The sequence below is a fragment of the Pseudophryne corroboree genome, unplaced genomic scaffold, assembly GCF_028390025.1.
Source record: "Pseudophryne corroboree isolate aPseCor3 unplaced genomic scaffold, aPseCor3.hap2 scaffold_910, whole genome shotgun sequence".
NCBI lineage: Eukaryota > Metazoa > Chordata > Amphibia > Anura > Myobatrachidae > Pseudophryne > Pseudophryne corroboree.
Window position 1 is genome coordinate 153,669 of NW_026970490.1, and position 15,885 is coordinate 169,553.

At 49.3% G+C, this 15,885-nt stretch overlaps 21 non-coding genes and 1 pseudogene across 21 annotated transcripts; all 22 read right to left on the minus strand.

Annotated features, from left to right (window-relative positions):
- Window positions 1-2,175: 2,175 nt before the first annotated feature.
- On the minus strand, window positions 2,176-2,338 carry LOC135045557 (U1 spliceosomal RNA). Its single transcript, XR_010237996.1, has one exon. It is a non-coding gene; the product is annotated as a U1 spliceosomal RNA (small nuclear RNA).
- A 152-nt stretch (window positions 2,339-2,490) lies between these two features.
- LOC135045541 (U1 spliceosomal RNA) lies at window positions 2,491-2,654 on the minus strand. The gene has a single exon (XR_010237980.1). It is a non-coding gene; the product is annotated as a U1 spliceosomal RNA (small nuclear RNA).
- A 671-nt stretch (window positions 2,655-3,325) lies between these two features.
- Window positions 3,326-3,488, minus strand: LOC135045554 (U1 spliceosomal RNA). The gene has a single exon (XR_010237993.1). It is a non-coding gene; the product is annotated as a U1 spliceosomal RNA (small nuclear RNA).
- A 152-nt stretch (window positions 3,489-3,640) lies between these two features.
- Window positions 3,641-3,804, minus strand: LOC135045544 (U1 spliceosomal RNA). Its single transcript, XR_010237983.1, has one exon. It is a non-coding gene; the product is annotated as a U1 spliceosomal RNA (small nuclear RNA).
- A 671-nt stretch (window positions 3,805-4,475) lies between these two features.
- Window positions 4,476-4,638, minus strand: LOC135045550 (U1 spliceosomal RNA). The gene has a single exon (XR_010237989.1). It is a non-coding gene; the product is annotated as a U1 spliceosomal RNA (small nuclear RNA).
- A 152-nt stretch (window positions 4,639-4,790) lies between these two features.
- Window positions 4,791-4,954, minus strand: LOC135045542 (U1 spliceosomal RNA). The gene has a single exon (XR_010237981.1). It is a non-coding gene; the product is annotated as a U1 spliceosomal RNA (small nuclear RNA).
- A 671-nt stretch (window positions 4,955-5,625) lies between these two features.
- Window positions 5,626-5,788, minus strand: LOC135045558 (U1 spliceosomal RNA). The gene has a single exon (XR_010237997.1). It is a non-coding gene; the product is annotated as a U1 spliceosomal RNA (small nuclear RNA).
- A 152-nt stretch (window positions 5,789-5,940) lies between these two features.
- On the minus strand, window positions 5,941-6,104 carry LOC135045546 (U1 spliceosomal RNA). The gene has a single exon (XR_010237985.1). It is a non-coding gene; the product is annotated as a U1 spliceosomal RNA (small nuclear RNA).
- A 671-nt stretch (window positions 6,105-6,775) lies between these two features.
- Window positions 6,776-6,938, minus strand: LOC135045556 (U1 spliceosomal RNA). The gene has a single exon (XR_010237995.1). It is a non-coding gene; the product is annotated as a U1 spliceosomal RNA (small nuclear RNA).
- Window positions 6,939-7,090: 152 nt separating this feature from the next.
- Window positions 7,091-7,254, minus strand: LOC135045536 (U1 spliceosomal RNA). Its single transcript, XR_010237975.1, has one exon. It is a non-coding gene; the product is annotated as a U1 spliceosomal RNA (small nuclear RNA).
- Window positions 7,255-7,925: 671 nt separating this feature from the next.
- On the minus strand, window positions 7,926-8,088 carry LOC135045559 (U1 spliceosomal RNA). The gene has a single exon (XR_010237998.1). It is a non-coding gene; the product is annotated as a U1 spliceosomal RNA (small nuclear RNA).
- A 152-nt stretch (window positions 8,089-8,240) lies between these two features.
- Window positions 8,241-8,404, minus strand: LOC135045547 (U1 spliceosomal RNA). The gene has a single exon (XR_010237986.1). It is a non-coding gene; the product is annotated as a U1 spliceosomal RNA (small nuclear RNA).
- A 671-nt stretch (window positions 8,405-9,075) lies between these two features.
- LOC135045551 (U1 spliceosomal RNA) lies at window positions 9,076-9,238 on the minus strand. Its single transcript, XR_010237990.1, has one exon. It is a non-coding gene; the product is annotated as a U1 spliceosomal RNA (small nuclear RNA).
- Window positions 9,239-9,390: 152 nt separating this feature from the next.
- LOC135045537 (U1 spliceosomal RNA) lies at window positions 9,391-9,554 on the minus strand. Its single transcript, XR_010237976.1, has one exon. It is a non-coding gene; the product is annotated as a U1 spliceosomal RNA (small nuclear RNA).
- A 671-nt stretch (window positions 9,555-10,225) lies between these two features.
- LOC135045560 (U1 spliceosomal RNA) lies at window positions 10,226-10,388 on the minus strand. Its single transcript, XR_010237999.1, has one exon. It is a non-coding gene; the product is annotated as a U1 spliceosomal RNA (small nuclear RNA).
- A 152-nt stretch (window positions 10,389-10,540) lies between these two features.
- On the minus strand, window positions 10,541-10,704 carry LOC135045548 (U1 spliceosomal RNA). Its single transcript, XR_010237987.1, has one exon. It is a non-coding gene; the product is annotated as a U1 spliceosomal RNA (small nuclear RNA).
- A 671-nt stretch (window positions 10,705-11,375) lies between these two features.
- On the minus strand, window positions 11,376-11,538 carry LOC135045552 (U1 spliceosomal RNA). The gene has a single exon (XR_010237991.1). It is a non-coding gene; the product is annotated as a U1 spliceosomal RNA (small nuclear RNA).
- Window positions 11,539-11,689: 151 nt separating this feature from the next.
- On the minus strand, window positions 11,690-11,853 carry LOC135045538 (U1 spliceosomal RNA). The gene has a single exon (XR_010237977.1). It is a non-coding gene; the product is annotated as a U1 spliceosomal RNA (small nuclear RNA).
- A 671-nt stretch (window positions 11,854-12,524) lies between these two features.
- LOC135045563 (U1 spliceosomal RNA) lies at window positions 12,525-12,687 on the minus strand. The gene has a single exon (XR_010238001.1). It is a non-coding gene; the product is annotated as a U1 spliceosomal RNA (small nuclear RNA).
- A 152-nt stretch (window positions 12,688-12,839) lies between these two features.
- LOC135045539 (U1 spliceosomal RNA) lies at window positions 12,840-13,003 on the minus strand. The gene has a single exon (XR_010237978.1). It is a non-coding gene; the product is annotated as a U1 spliceosomal RNA (small nuclear RNA).
- A 693-nt stretch (window positions 13,004-13,696) lies between these two features.
- On the minus strand, window positions 13,697-13,838 carry LOC135045561 (U1 spliceosomal RNA; annotated as a pseudogene).
- A 152-nt stretch (window positions 13,839-13,990) lies between these two features.
- LOC135045540 (U1 spliceosomal RNA) lies at window positions 13,991-14,154 on the minus strand. The gene has a single exon (XR_010237979.1). It is a non-coding gene; the product is annotated as a U1 spliceosomal RNA (small nuclear RNA).
- Window positions 14,155-15,885: the final 1,731 nt, after the last annotated feature.

Consider the following 15,885-nt stretch of genomic DNA (forward strand, 5'->3'; position numbering starts at 1 on the left):
ATTATGTGCCCCCCCCCCCCTCTTTTCAACTCTCTTGTCTACTATGGTATAAGCAGGGGAGAGTCCGGGGAGCTTCCTCTCAGCGGTGCTGTGAAGAAAAAATGGCGCTGGTGAGTGCTGAGGGAGAAGCCCCGCACCCTCGGCGGCGGGCTTCTGTCCCGCTTAAACTGTAAAATTGGTGGGGGCTCATACATATATATAGTGCCCAGCTGTATATGTGTTATATTTTTGCCAAAAAGAGGTTATATTGCTGCCCAGGTGCCCCCCCCCCCCCTGCGCCCTGCACCCTGCAGTGACTGGAGTGTGTGAGCTGTATGGGAGCAATGGCGCACAGCTGCAGTGCTGTGCGTTACTTCAGTGAAGATCATGAAGTCTTCTGCCACCTCTGAAGTCTTCTTTTCTTCTCATACTCACCCGGCTTCTATCCTCCGGCTCTGCAAGGGGGACGGAGGCGCGGCTCTGGGACGGACGGCGATGGTGAGATCCTGCGTACCAATCCCTCTGGAGCTAATGGTGTCCAGTAGCCTAAGAAGCAGGACCTTGCAACTCAGAGTAGGGCTGCTTCTCTCCCCTCAGTCCCTCGATGAGGGAATCTGTTGCCAGCAGTGCTCCCTGAAAATTAAAAACCTAACAAAATACTTTCTGTCAGAAAGCTCAGGAGAGCTCCTGAAAGCATCCAGTCTCCACTGGGCACAGTATCAAACTGAGGTCTGGAGGAGGGGCATAGAGGGAGGAGCCAGTGTACACCAAGAACTAAAGTCTTTCTTAAAGTACCCATGTCTCCTGCGGAGCCTGTCTATCCCCATGGTCCTTACGGAGTCCCCAGCATCCTCTAGGACGTTAGAGAAAATAGGATTTTAATACCTACCGGTAAATCCTTTTCTCTTAGTCCGTAGAGGATGCTGGGCACCCGTCCCAGTGCGTACTGTGTCTGCAGTTATTAAATGGCCCTTAACTCCAGAATATTTATGTGGAGACAACTTTCCTGACTTGACCATCTTCCTTGGATGTTTTCCCCTGTGTGACTGCTCCCCAGCCTCGGAGGGTTGCATCCGTGGTCCCTAGGATCCAGTCCTGGATCCCGAACCATCGCCCCTCTAGGAGGTGAGAACTGTGCAGCCACCAATGGAGTGAGATTCTGGTCTTGGAAGACAGGATTATCCTCCGGTGCATGTGTAGGTGGGATCCGGACCACTTGTCCAACAGGTCCCACTGGAACACTCTGGCATGGAACCTGCCAAACTGAATGGCCTCGTAGGCCGCAACCATCTTTCCAAGCAACAGAATGCATTGATGGATTAACACTCTTGCTGGTTTTAGAATTTGTTTGACCAGACTCTGGATCTCCATAGCCTTTCCACTGGAAGAAAGCCTCTTCTGTGTCCAGTATGACTCCCAAAAACAACAACCGCGTCATTGGGACCAACTGCGATTTTGAATAGAACCTCACCCTGGGAGAACAATCTTCATGACCATGGTATCTCCTATGCAAAATAAGTATGATTTGGGATAGGGCTGGGGAGGGCCGCTGCTCAGGCACATCTCTGTCAAGTAAAGGAGATTCAACTGAGGCAGCACAAGGGAACTCACATCTGGGGACAACAACTGCAGGGAGAACACATATTTTCAGATGAACATGGGAGGGCAGAAGGCTGCCTAATACTGAAGCACCCCCAAACAACAAACCAAATGCAACAACTAGTGCAAGCATTCCTGGGGGAAGGCCTGCAGCAGATGGATTTGCATATGGTTGTGTCATCCAAGTAGTGGGTCAAAGTTGGCTTCAACCCTCGTCTGCATATGAAAAGAGAAAAGGGGCGTGCAGGGCATGGCGGCCTTTTGCGGCGCTTGGATGACCCCTAGTTCACATTAAACACCCCCACCCTCCTTCGGTGTGGGGCTCATGTTGGCAATGCCCCAGCCCCTGAAGCATTCAAGCTGATTTCTTGCAGCAGCTTGGCACTGTAACAGCTCCAGAGCTGCTCTGTAAGGCAAGTAAAAGGGTGTGGGCCCTGCAGCACTACCTGTAGTTCGCATTGTGCGTTGGAAGGCACAAAGTAAGCAGACAGGAGGAGAAGTCAGGATAGTGCACAAGGGTATAGAAGGGAGGGGCTCAAAAAAAAAGAAGTGGAAACAGACAGCAAACTAGGCTGGAGAGAGACCTGAGACAAAGAGATCTGAATTATATGAAAGCCGACCAGTGGAAACACAAATTATGCAGTCAAGTGTCCCACATTTGGGGAAATCGCAGTAGCAGCACACCCAGAGTGCAATGGGTGAGCCTTGCCCTGGGAGAAGCACCTTCCTGATCATAGTATCTCACCTGGCAGGTAAGTAGGAGTTGGGCTAGAGCTGGGGAGGGTCGCTGCTCGGGCACCCCCCTGTCAAGTGAAGGAGATCCAACTGAGGCAGCACAAGGGAACTCTCGAAAGAAGAACAAGGCTAGAGGAAGATCTGAGACAAAGAAATCTGACTTTTACCAGAGCTGACCAGAGGAAAGCACAAACACAGTCCCCCACTACCACAAATAATGCAGTCGAGTTTCCCACATTTGGGGAAATCACAGGGGTCAGCATACCCAGAATGCAATGAATGAACCTCACCCTGGGAGAAGAATCTTCATGACCATGGTATCTCCTATGCAAAATAAGTATGATTTGGGATAGGGCTGGGGAGGGCCGCTGCTCAGGCATATCTCTGTCAAGTAAAGGAGATTCAACTGAGGCAGCACAAGGGAACTCTCATCTGGGGACAACAACTGCTGGGAGAACACATATTTTCAGATGAACATGGGAGGGCAGAAGGCTGCCTAATACTAAAGCACCCCCAAACAACAAACCAAATGCAACAACTAGTACAAGCATTCCTGGGGGAAGGTTTGCAGAAGACGCATTTGCATACAGTGATGTCATCCAAGCAGTGGGACAAAGTTGGCTGGAACCCTCATCTGCATATGAAAAGAGAAAAGGGGTATGCAGGGCATGGCGGCCTTTTGCGGCGCTTGGATGACCCTTAGTTCGCATTAAATACCCCCACCCTCCTTTGGTGTGGGGCTCATGTTGGCAATGCCCCTGCCCCTGAAGCATTCAAGCTGATTTCTTGCAGCAGATTGGCACTGTAACAGCTCCAGAGCTGCTCTGTAAGGCAAGTAAAAGGGTGTGGGCCCTGCAGCACTACCTGTAGTTCGCATTGTGTGTTGGAAGGCACAAAGTAAGCAGACGGGAGAAGTCAGGATAGTGCGCAAGGGCATAGAAGGGAGCGGCTCAAGAAAAGAGAAGTGGAAACAGACAGCAAACTAGGCTGGAGAGAAACCTGAGAAAAAGAGATCTGAATTATACGAGAGCCGACCAGGGGAAACACAAATTATGCAGTCAAGTGTCCCACATTTGGGGAAATCGCAGGAGCAGCACACCCAGAGTGCAATGGGTGAGCCTTGCCCTGGGAGAAGCACATTCATGATCATAGTATCTCACCTGGCAGGTAAGTAGGAGTTGGGCTAGAGCTGGGGAGGGTCGCTGCTCAAGCACCCCCCTGTCAAGTGAAGGAGATCCAACTGAGGCAGCACAAAGGAACTCTCGAAAGAAGAATAAGGCTAGAGGAAGAAATGAGACAAAGAAATCTGACTTTTACCAGAGCTGACCAGAGGAAAGCACAAACACAGTTCCCCACTACCACAAATAATGCAGTCAAGTTTCCCACATTTGGGGAAATCACAGGGGTCAGCATACCTAGAATGCAATGAATGAACCTCACCCTGGGAGAACAATCTTCATGACCATGGTATCTCCTATGCAAAATAAGTATGATTTGGGATAGGGCTGGGGAGGGCCGCTGCTCAGGCACATCTCTGTCAAGTAAAGGAGATTCAACTGAGGCAGCACAAGGGAACTCTCATCTGGGGACAACAACTGCAGGGAGAACACATATTTTCAGATGAACATGGGAGGGCAGAAGGCTGCCTAATACTGAAGCACCCCCAAACAACAAACCAAATGCAACAACTAGTGCAAGCATTCCTGGGGGAAGGCCTGCAGCAGATTGATTTGCATATGGTTATGTCATCCAAGCAGTGGGTCAAAGTTGGCTTCAACCCTCGTCTGCATATGAAAAGAGAAAAGGGGCGTGCAGGGCATGGCGGCCTTTTGCGGCGCTTGGATGACCCCTAGTTCGTATTAAACACCTCCACCCTCCTTCGGTGTGGGGCTCATGTTGGCTATGCCCCAGCCCCTTAAGCATTCAAGCTGATTTCTTGCAGCAGCTGGGCACTGTAACAGCTCCAGAGCTGCTTTGTAAGGCAAGTAAAAGGGTGTGGGCCCTGCAGGACTACCTGTAGTTTGCATTGTGCATTGGAAGGCACAAAGTAAGCAGACGGGAGAAGTCAGGATAGTGCGCAAGGGCATAGAAGGGAGCGGCTCAAGAAAAGAGAAGTGGAAACAGACAGCAAACTAGGCTGGTGAGAGACCTGAGACAAAGAGATCTGAATTATACGAGAGCCGACCAAGGGAAACAAAAATTATGCAGTCAAGTTTCCCACATTTGGGTAAATCGCAGGAGCAGCACACCCAGAGTGCAATGGGTGAGCCTTGCCCTGGGAGAAGCACCTTCATGATCATAGTATCTCACCTGGCAGGTAAGTAGGAGTTGGGCTAGTGCTGGGGAGGGTCGCTGCTCGGGCACCCCCCTGTCAAGTGAAGGAGATCCAACTGAGGCAGCGCAAGGGAACGCTCGAAAGAAGAACAAGGCTAGAGGAAGATCTGAGACAAAGAAATCTGACTTTTACCAGAGCTGACCAGAGGAAAGCACAAACACAGTCCCCCACTACCACAAATAATGCAGTCGAGTTTCCCACATTTGGGGAAATCACAGGGGTCAGCATACATAGAATGCAATGAATGAACCTCACCCTGGGAGAACAATCTTCATGACCATGGTATCTCCTATGCAAAATAAGTATGATTTGGGATAGGGCTGGGGAGGGCCGCTGCTCAGGCACATCTCTGTCAAGTAAAGGAGATTCAACTGAGGCAGCACAAGGGAACTCTCATCTGGGGACAACAACTGCAGGGAGAACACATATTTTCAGATGAACATGGGAGGGCAGAAGGCTGCCTAATACTGAAGCACCCCCAAACAACAAACCAAATGCAACAACTAGTACAAGCATTCCTGGGGGAAGGCCTGCAGCAGATGGATTTGCATATGGTGATGTCATCCAAGCAGTGGGTCAAAGTTGGCTTCAACCCTCGTCTGCATATGAAAAGAGAAAAGGGGTGTGCAGGGCATGGCGGCCTTTTGCGGCGCTTGGATGACCCCTAGTTCGCATTAAACACCTCCACCCTCCTTCGGTGTGGGGCTCATGAGTGCTATGCCCCAGCCCCTTAAGCATTCAAGCTGATTTCTTGCAGCAGCTGGGCACTGTAACAGCTCCAGAGCTCCTCTGTAAGGCAAGTAAAAGGGTGTGGGCCCTGCAGCACTACCTGTAGTTCGCATTGTGCGTTGGAATGCACAAAGTAAGCAGACGGGAAAAGTCAGGATAGTGCGCAAGGGCATAGAAGGGAGCGGCTCAAGAAAAGAGAAGTGGAAACAGACAGCAAACTAGGCTGGAGAGAGACCTGAGACAAAGAGATCTGAATTATACGAGAGCCGACCAGGGGAAACACAAATTATGCAGTCAAGTGTCCCACATTTGGGGAAATCGCAGGAGCAACACACCCAGAGTGCAATGGGTAAGCCTTGCCCTGGGAGAAGCACCTTCATGATCATAGTATCTCACTTGGCAGGTAAGTAGGAGTTGGGCTAGAGCTGGGGAGGGTCGCTGCTCGGGCACCCCCCTGTCAAGTGAAGGAGATCCAACTGAGACAGCACAAGAGAACTCTCAAAAGAAGAACAAGGCTAGAGGAAGATCTGAGGCAAAGAAATCTGACTTTTACCAGAGCTGACCAGAGAAAAGCACAAACACAGTCCCCCACTACCACAAATAATGCAGTCGAGTTTCCCACATTTGGGGAAATCACAGGGGTCAGCATACCCAGAATGCAATGAATGAACCTCACCCTGGGAGAACAATCTTCATGACCATGGTATCTATTATGCAAAATAAGTATGATTTGGGATAGGGCTGGGGAGGGCCGCTGCTCAGGCATATCTCTGTCAAGTAAAGGAGATTCAACTGAGGCAGCACAAGGGAACTCTCATCTGGGGACAACAACTGCAGGGAGAACACATATTTTCAGATGAACATGGGAGGGCAGAAGGCTGCGTAATACTGAAGCACCCCCAAACAACAAACCAAATGCAACAACTAGTGCAAGCATTCCTGGGGGAGGGCCTGCAGCAGATGGATTTGCATATGGTGATGTCATCCAAGCAGTGGGTCAAAGTTGGCTTCAACCCTCGTCTGCATATGAAAAGAGAAAAGGGGCGTGCAGGGCATGGCGGCCTTTTGCGGCGCTTGGATGACCCCTAGTTCGCATTAAACACCTCCACTCTCCTTCGGTGTGGGGCTCATGTTGGCTATGCCCCAGCCCCTTAAGCATTCAAGCTGATTTCTTGCAGCAGCTGGGCACTGTAACAGCTCCAGAGCTGCTTTGTAAGGCAAGTAAAAGGGTGTGGGCCCTGCAGCACTACCTGTAGTTTGCATTGTGCATTGGAAGGCACAAAGTAAGCAGACGGGAGACGTCAGGATAGTGCGCAAGGGCATAGAAGGGAGCGGCTCAAGAAAAGAGAAGTGGAAACAGACAGCAAACTAGGCTGGAGAGAGACCTGAGACAAAGAGATCTGAATTATACGAGAGCCGACCAAGGGAAACAAAAATTATGCAGTCAAGTTTCCCACATTTGGGGAAATCGCAGTAGCAGCACACCCAGAGTGCAATGGGTGAGCTTTGCCCTGGGAGAAGCACCTTCATGATCATAGTATCTCACCTGGCAGGTAAGTAGGAGTTGGGCTAGAGCTGGGGAGGGTCACTGCTCGGGCACCCCCCTGTCAAGTGAAGGAGATTCAACTGAGGCAGCGCAAGGGAACTCTCGAAAGAAGAACAAGGCTAGAGGAAGATCTGAGACAAAGAAATCTGACTTTTACCAGAGCTGACCAGAGGAAAGCACAAACACAGTCCCCCACTACCACAAATAATGCAGTCGAGTTTCCCACATTTGGGGAAATCACAGGGGTCAGCATACCCAGAATGCAATGAATGAACCTCACCCTGGGAGAACAATCTTCATGACCATGGTATCTCCTATGCAAAATAAGTATGATTTGGGATAGGGCTGGGGAGGGCCGCTGCTCAGGCACATCTCTGTCAAGTAAAGGAGATTCAACTGAGGCAGCACAAGGGAACTCTCATCTGGGGACAACAACTGCAGGGAGAACACATATTTTCAGATGAACATGGGAGGGCAGAAGGCTGCCTAATACTGAAGCACCCCCAAACAACAAACCAAATGCAACAACTAGTGCAAGCATTCCTGGGGGAAGGCCTGCAGCAGATGGATTTGCATATGGTTCTGTCATCCAAGCAGTGGGTCAAAGTTGGCTTCAACCCTCGTCTGCATATGAAAAGAGAAAAGGGGCGTGCAGGGCATGGCGGCCTTTTGCGGCGCTTGGATGACCCCTAGTTCGCATTAAACACCTCCACCCTCCTTCGGTGTGGGGCTCATGTTGGCTATGCCCCAGCCCCTTAAGCATTCAAGCTGATTTCTTGCAGCAGCTGGGCACTGTAACAGCTCCAGAGCTGCTCTGTAAGGCAAGTAAAAGGGTGTGGGCCCTGCAGCACTACCTGTAGTTCGCATTGTGCGTTGGAATGCACAAAGTAAGCAGACGGGAGAAGTCAGGATAGTGCGCAAGGGCATAGAAGGGAGCGGCTCAAGAAAAGAGAAGTGGAAACAGACAGCAAACTAGGCTGGAGAGAGACCTGAGACAAAGAGATCTGAATTATACGAGAGCCGACCAGGGGAAACACAAATTATGCAGTCAAGTGTCCCACATTTGGGGAAATCGCAGGAGCAACACACCCAGAGTGCAATGGGTAAGCCTTGCCCTGGGAGAAGCACCTTCATGATCATAGTATCTCACTTGGCAGGTAAGTAGGAGTTGGGCTAGAGCTGGGGAGGGTCGCTGCTCGGGCACCCCCCTGTCAAGTGAAGGAGATCCAACTGAGACAGCACAAGAGAACTCTCAAAAGAAGAACAAGGCTAGAGGAAGATCTGAGGCAAAGAAATCTGACTTTTACCAGAGCTGACCAGAGAAAAGCACAAACACAGTCCCCCACTACCACAAATAATGCAGTCGAGTTTCCCACATTTGGGGAAATCACAGGGGTCAGCATACCCAGAATGCAATGAATGAACCTCACCCTGGGAGAACAATCTTCATGACCATGGTATCTATTATGCAAAATAAGTATGATTTGGGATAGGGCTGGGGAGGGCCGCTGCTCAGGCACATCTCTGTCAAGTAAAGGAGATTCAACTGAGGCAGCACAAGGGAACTCTCATCTGGGGACAACAACTGCAGGGAGAACACATATTTTCAGATGAACATGGGAGGGCAGAAGGCTGCGTAATACTGAAGCACCCCCAAACAACAAACCAAATGCAACAACTAGTGCAAGCATTCCTGGGGGAGGGCCTGCAGCAGATGGATTTGCATATGGTGATGTCATCCAAGCAGTGGGTCAAAGTTGGCTTCAACCCTCGTCTGCATATGAAAAGAGAAAAGGGGCGTGCAGGGCATGGCGGCCTTTTGCGGCGCTTGGATGACCCCTAGTTCGCATTAAACACCTCCACCCTCCTTCGGTGTGGGGCTCATGTTGGCTATGCCCCAGCCCCTTAAGCATTCAAGCTGATTTCTTGCAGCAGCTGGGCACTGTAACAGCTCCAGAGCTGCTTTGTAAGGCAAGTAAAAGGGTGTGGGCCCTGCAGCACTACCTGTAGTTTGCATTGTGCATTGGAAGGCACAAAGTAAGCAGACGGGAGACGTCAAGATAGTGCGCAAGGGCATAGAAGGGAGCGGCTCAAGAAAAGAGAAGTGGAAACAGACAGCAAACTAGGCTGGAGAGAGACCTGAGACAAAGAGATCTGAATTATACGAGAGCCGACCAAGGGAAACAAAAATTATGCAGTCAAGTTTCCCACATTTGGGGAAATCGCAGGAGCAGCACACCCAGAGTGCAATGGGTGAGCTTTGCCCTGGGAGAAGCACCTTCATGATCATAGTATCTCACCTGGCAGGTAAGTAGGAGTTGGGCTAGAGCTGGGGAGGGTCACTGCTCGGGCACCCCCCTGTCAAGTGAAGGAGATTCAACTGAGGCAGCGCAAGGGAACTCTCGAAAGAAGAACAAGGCTAGAGGAAGATCTGAGACAAAGAAATCTGACTTTTACCAGAGCTGACCAGAGGAAAGCACAAACACAGTCCCCCACTACCACAAATAATGCAGTCGAGTTTCCCACATTTGGGGAAATCACAGGGGTCAGCATACCCAGAATGCAATGAATGAACCTCACCCTGGGAGAACAATCTTCATGACCATGGTATCTCCTATGCAAAATAAGTATGATTTGGGATAGGGCTGGGGAGGGCCGCTGCTCAGGCACATCTCTGTCAAGTAAAGGAGATTCAACTGAGGCAGCACAAGGGAACTCTCATCTGGGGACAACAACTGCAGGGAGAACACATATTTTCAGATGAACATGGGAGGGCAGAAGGCTGCCTAATACTGAAGCACCCCCAAACAACAAACCAAATGCAACAACTAGTGCAAGCATTCCTGGGGGAAGGCCTGCAGCAGATGGATTTGCATATGGTTCTGTCATCCAAGCAGTGGGTCAAAGTTGGCTTCAACCCTCGTCTGCATATGAAAAGAGAAAAGGGGCGTGCAGGGCATGGCGGCCTTTTGCGGCGCTTGGATGACCCCTAGTTCGCATTAAACACCTCCACCCTCCTTCGGTGTGGGGCTCATGTTGGCTATGCCCCAGCCCCTTAAGCATTCAAGCTGATTTCTTGCAGCAGCTGGGCACTGTAACAGCTCCAGAGCTGCTCTGTAAGGCAAGTAAAAGGGTGTGGGCCCTGCAGCACTACCTGTAGTTCGCATTGTGCGTTGGAATGCACAAAGTAAGCAGACGGGAGAAGTCAGGATAGTGCGCAAGGGCATAGAAGGGAGCGGCTCAAGAAAAGAGAAGTGGAAACAGACAGCAAACTAGGCTGGAGAGAGACCTGAGACAAAGAGATCTGAATTATACGAGAGCCGACCAGGGGAAACACAAATTATGCAGTCAAGTGTCCCACATTTGGGGAAATCGCAGGAGCAACACACCCAGAGTGCAATGGGTAAGCCTTGCCCTGGGAGAAGCACCTTCATGATCATAGTATCTCACTTGGCAGGTAAGTAGGAGTTGGGCTAGAGCTGGGGAGGGTCGCTGCTCGGGCACCCCCCTGTCAAGTGAAGGAGATCCAACTGAGACAGCACAAGAGAACTCTCAAAAGAAGAACAAGGCTAGAGGAAGATCTGAGGCAAAGAAATCTGACTTTTACCAGAGCTGACCAGAGAAAAGCACAAACACAGTCCCCCACTACCACAAATAATGCAGTCGAGTTTCCCACATTTGGGGAAATCACAGGGGTCAGCATACCCAGAATGCAATGAATGAACCTCACCCTGGGAGAACAATCTTCATGACCATGGTATCTATTATGCAAAATAAGTATGATTTGGGATAGGGCTGGGGAGGGCCGCTGCTCAGGCACATCTCTGTCAAGTAAAGGAGATTCAACTGAGGCAGCACAAGGGAACTCTCATCTGGGGACAACAACTGCAGGGAGAACACATATTTTCAGATGAACATGGGAGGGCAGAAGGCTGCGTAATACTGAAGCACCCCCAAACAACAAACCAAATGCAACAACTAGTGCAAGCATTCCTGGGGGAGGGCCTGCAGCAGATGGATTTGCATATGGTGATGTCATCCAAGCAGTGGGTCAAAGTTGGCTTCAACCCTCGTCTGCATATGAAAAGAGAAAAGGGGCGTGCAGGGCATGGCGGCCTTTTGCGGCGCTTGGATGACCCCTAGTTCGCATTAAACACCTCCACCCTCCTTCGGTGTGGGGCTCATGTTGGCTATGCCCCAGCCCCTTAAGCATTCAAGCTGATTTCTTGCAGCAGCTGGGCACTGTAACAGCTCCAGAGCTGCTTTGTAAGGCAAGTAAAAGGGTGTGGGCCCTGCAGCACTACCTGTAGTTTGCATTGTGCATTGGAAGGCACAAAGTAAGCAGACGGGAGACGTCAAGATAGTGCGCAAGGGCATAGAAGGGAGCGGCTCAAGAAAAGAGAAGTGGAAACAGACAGCAAACTAGGCTGGAGAGAGACCTGAGACAAAGAGATCTGAATTATACGAGAGCCGACCAAGGGAAACAAAAATTATGCAGTCAAGTTTCCCACATTTGGGGAAATCGCAGGAGCAGCACACCCAGAGTGCAATGGGTGAGCTTTGCCCTGGGAGAAGCACCTTCATGATCATAGTATCTCACCTGGCAGGTAAGTAGGAGTTGGGCTAGAGCTGGGGAGGGTCACTGCTCGGGCACCCCCTGTCAAGTGAAGGAGATCCAACTGAGGCAGCGCAAGGGAACTCTCGAAAGAAGAACAAGGCTAGAGGAAGATCTGAGACAAAGAAATCTGACTTTTACCAGAGCTGACCAGAGGAAAGCACAAACACAGTCCCCCACTACCACAAATAATGCAGTCGAGTTTCCCACATTTGGGGAAATCACAGGGGTCAGCATACCCAGAATGCAATGAATGAACCTCACCCTGGGAGAACAATCTTCATGACCATGGTATCTCCTATGCAAAATAAGTATGATTTGGGATAGGGCTGGGGAGGGCCGCTGCTCAGGCACATCTCTGTCAAGTAAAGGAGATTCAACTGAGGCAGCACAAGGGAACTCTCATCTGGGGACAACAACTGCAGGGAGAACACATATTTTCAGATGAACATGGGAGGGCAGAAGGCTGCCTAATACTGAAGCACCCCCAAACAACAAACCAAATGCAACAACTAGTGCAAGCATTCCTGGGGGAAGGCCTGCAGCAGATGGATTTGCATATGGTTCTGTCATCCAAGCAGTGGGTCAAAGTTGGCTACAACCCTCGTCTGCATATGAAAAGAGAAAAGGGGCGTGCAGGGCATGGCGGCCTTTTGCGGCGCTTGGATGACCCCTAGTTCGCATTAAACACCTCCACCCTCCTTCGGTGTGGGGCTCATGTTGGCTATGCCCCAGCCCCTTAAGCATTCAAGCTGATTTCTTGCAGCAGCTGGGCACTGTAACAGCTCCAGAGCTGCTCTGTAAGGCAAGTAAAAGGGTGTGGGCCCTGCAGCACTACCTGTAGTTCGCATTGTGCGTTGGAATGCACAAAGTAAGCAGACGGGAGAAGTCAGGATAGTGCGCAAGGGCATAGAAGGGAGCGGCTCAAGAAAAGAGAAGTGGAAACAGACAGCAAACTAGGCTGGAGAGAGACCTGAGACAAAGAGATCTGAATTATACGAGAGCCGACCAGGGGAAACACAAATTATGCAGTCAAGTGTCCCACATTTGGGGAAATCGCAGGAGCAACACACCCAGAGAGCAATGGGTGAGCCTTGCCCTGGGAGAAGCACCTTCATGATCATAGTATTTAACCTGGCAGGTAAGTAGGAGTTGGGCTAGAACTGGGGAGGGTCGCTGCTCGGGCACCCCCCTGTCAAGTGAAGGAGATCCAACTGAGACAGCACAAGAGAACTCTCAAAAGAAGAACAAGGCTAGAGGAATATCTGAGACAAAGAAATCTGACTTTTACCAGAGCTGACCAGAGGAAAGCACAAACACAGTCCCCCACTACCACAAATAATGCAGTCGAGTTTCCCACATTTGGGGAAATCACAGGGGTCAGCATACCCAGAATGCAATGAATGAACCTCACCCTGGGAGAACAATCTTCATGACCATGGTATCTCCTATGCAAAATAAGTATGATTTGGGATAGGGCTGGGGAGGGCCGCTGCTCAGGCACATCTCTGTCAAGTAAAGGAGATTCAACTGAGGCAGCACAAGGGAACTCTCATCTGGGGACAACAACTGCAGGGAGAACACATATTTTCAGATGAACATGGGAGGGCAGAAGGCTGCCTAATACTGAAGCACCCCCAAACAACAAACCAAATGCAACAACTAGTACAAGCATTCCTGGGGGAAGGCCTGCAGCAGATGGATTTGCATATGGTGATGTCATCCAAGCAGTGGGTCAAAGTTGGCTTCAACCCTCGTCTGCATATGAAAAGAGAAAAGGGGTGTGCAGGGCATGGCGGCCTTTTGCGGCGCTTGGATGACCCCTAGTTCGCATTAAACACCTCCACCCTCCTTCGGTGTGGGGCTCATGAGTGCTATGCCCCAGCCCCTTAAGCATTCAAGCTGATTTCTTGCAGCAGCTTGGGCACTGTAACAGCTCCAGAGCTCCTCTGTAAGGCAAGTAAAAGGGTGTGGGCCCTGCAGCACTACCTGTAGTTCGCATTGTGCGTTGGAATGCACAAAGTAAGCAGACGGGAAAAGTCAGGATAGTGCGCAAGGGCATAGAAGGGAGCGGCTCAAGAAAAGAGAAGTGGAAACAGAGAGCAAACTAGGCTGGAGAGAGACCTGAGACAAAGAGATCTGAATTATCTCAGAGCCGACCAGGGGAAACACAAATTATGCAGTCAAGTGTCCCACATTTGGGGAAATCGCAGGAGCAACACACCCAGAGTGCAATGGGTAAGCCTTGCCCTGGGAGAAGCACCTTCATGATCATAGTATCTCACTTGGCAGGTAAGTAGGAGTTGGGCTAGAGCTGGGGAGGGTCGCTGCTCGGGCACCCCCCTGTCAAGTGAAGGAGATCCAACTGAGACAGCACAAGAGAACTCTCAAAAGAAGAACAAGGCTAGAGGAAGATCTGAGGCAAAGAAATCTGACTTTTACCAGAGCTGACCAGAGAAAAGCACAAACACAGTCCCCCACTACCACAAATAATGCAGTCGAGTTTCCCACATTTGGGGAAATCACAGGGGTCAGCATACCCAGAATGCAATGAATGAACCTCACCCTGGGAGAACAATCTTCATGACCATGGTATCTCCTATGCAAAATAAGTATGATTTGGGATAGGGCTGGGGAGGGCCGCTGCTCAGGCACATCTCTGTCAAGTAAAGGAGATTCAACTGAGGCAGCACAAGGGAACTCTCATCTGGGGACAACAACTGCAGGGAGAACACATATTTTCAGATGAACATGGGAGGGCAGAAGGCTGCCTAATACTGAAGCACCCCCAAACAACAAACCAAATGCAACAACTAGTACAAGCATTCCTGGGGGAAGGCCTGCAGCAGATGGATTTGCATATGGTGATGTCATCCAAGCAGTGGGCCAAAGTTGGCTGGAACCCTCATCTGCACATGAAAAGAGAAAAGGGGTATGCAGGGCATGGCGGCCTTTTGCATTGTGCGTTGGAATGCACAAAGTAAGCAGACGAGAGAAGTCAGGATAGTGCGCAAGGGCATAGAAGGGAGCGGCTCAAGAAAAGAGAAGTGGAAACAGACAGCAAACTAGGCTGGAGAGAGACCTGAGACAAAGAGATCTGAATTATACGAGAGCCGACCAAGTTCAATCCCACCCAGGAACGTAATTGACCTTGTTATCAGATTTTGGTGATCTTTAAGTAGACAAGTCAAAATTTCAAACCCCCTCTTATGGTGTAGGGTACCTGGCCTTCTCTGATGTAATCAGAGTTAGATTTGATTCAGTGATTTTATAAAAACAGCTAGGAAGCACAATTTAGCAGTGGGTTGCAGAGAAAAAGAAATATGCTGGCAAAAAAATCCAATTGAGTGATTAAACAGCTCTTCATTTTCTGGCTTTATTTTTATGCTAACAAATTTGTTCTCCTGAAAAGTGTCCACAAAGCCAAGTCTCTGATTAACACCTTTGTAAGGATGGTTTTTCACCTATTACTAAATTAAACTTGCTTCATTGGAAAGGCAGCAAGATGCATCCTCATTTCAATGTCTACTGAAATAATACGGGTTGACACCAGGAAACATTAACGCCACTGCATCCTTGCTGCTTTCTCATGTGGAAGTCTGTTTAATGTGAAAACAAGGTGATATCTAATTAGCACACAGGTAAGGAATTAAGAAAATCTTTATTTAAGGGTGAAGATGTTGCTAACAAAATCGTTGCCCCAATGCATCATTGAAATTCAAGCTGAAAAGATGATTTTAATATATCACTTGTACATTTTGTATTGCTCTTCTGGTGACAATGTAGTTTGTTTTTGTCAATTACCATTTTAATAATAGGGTAAAGAAAATTAAGTGGATTTTTGAAAGAAAACAATACTGTCAATATACTATTAAAACAAATTAAAATGGTAAAAGTTATTGTACTTTAAGTAAAAATAAAAGAACCAAAATATCAATCCCAGTTTTGGATTACTTTAATTAACAAAAAAAAAATGCATATAGCAAAGGATAGTTTCAATCTGCCTACCTCTGGGTTATGGGCCCAGCATGCTTCCATTGCAGTACTCTGCTGCACATGTAAGTGCAAGAGAACCTGAAGCACTCACTCATCATGGAAAAGTACCAATGTGTTTCTTCGTTGGTTGGTGGAAGAAACATCTTACAAAAACTCTCCAGATTATTGACTTTTTAAAGTTTTTCTAGGAAACGTTCTAGATAAATGCTTATTAGCCTTTGTCAGTATGTACTTTTTGCAAAGTGTCTCTGTGGCGCAATCGGTTAGTGTGTTCGGCTATTAACCAAAAGGTTGGTGGTTCAATCCCACCCAGGGACGTAATTGACCTTTTGATCAGATTTTGGTGATCTT